This window comes from Pterocles gutturalis, unplaced genomic scaffold, assembly GCF_000699245.1.
Source record: "Pterocles gutturalis isolate BGI_N339 unplaced genomic scaffold, ASM69924v1 scaffold36886, whole genome shotgun sequence".
NCBI lineage: Eukaryota > Metazoa > Chordata > Aves > Pterocliformes > Pteroclidae > Pterocles > Pterocles gutturalis.
This window is the reverse complement of record NW_010106715.1, coordinates 678-1,252: the sequence shown is the minus strand read 5'-3', so window position 1 is coordinate 1,252 and position 575 is coordinate 678.

Here is a 575-nt window from a genome sequence, read left to right as displayed (position 1 = left end):
CGACGCTCTCCTCCGGGACTTTGGATTTATTACATTTACTTGGGGGTTACTTCACTGCTTGATTTTGTTTCGTTCAGTCAATTTGTGCCCAACTGTCAAGGGCCAGATACAATTTTCTTGTCACTAGAGAAAATCATAGGGAAATGTCAGGTAAAATTGACTAAAATAACAGTATAATTCACAGGGGAACAGGCGGGTGGATAAAGACATTCTACCTTTTGCAGGGAGTTTATACTTGCAAAGCTGCTGTAAGCACAAACAGGTTTCATTTTGCCCGTTGATGGCCACACTGCCTACAGGTTTTGGACTTTCCATGTCTAATTCTTATGTCTCATTTCCATTAAGTTGCCGTGGTTGTGGGTCAGGATTTAGAGTTCTTTAGTGGAGAATATGGGACACCAATGTTAATTCTTTTAAGTAGCTGTTTTTCTTTTTGCTGAAGTAGTGCGCAGGCAAAATGCTGTAAGGAAGAACAAAGTAAAAACTACGCAGCCGGGGTCAGAGAACGAGCCTGCTTTCAAAGACAGCTCCAGACAGCCAAATTCAACATTGAAGAAAAACCAGATAATGACATT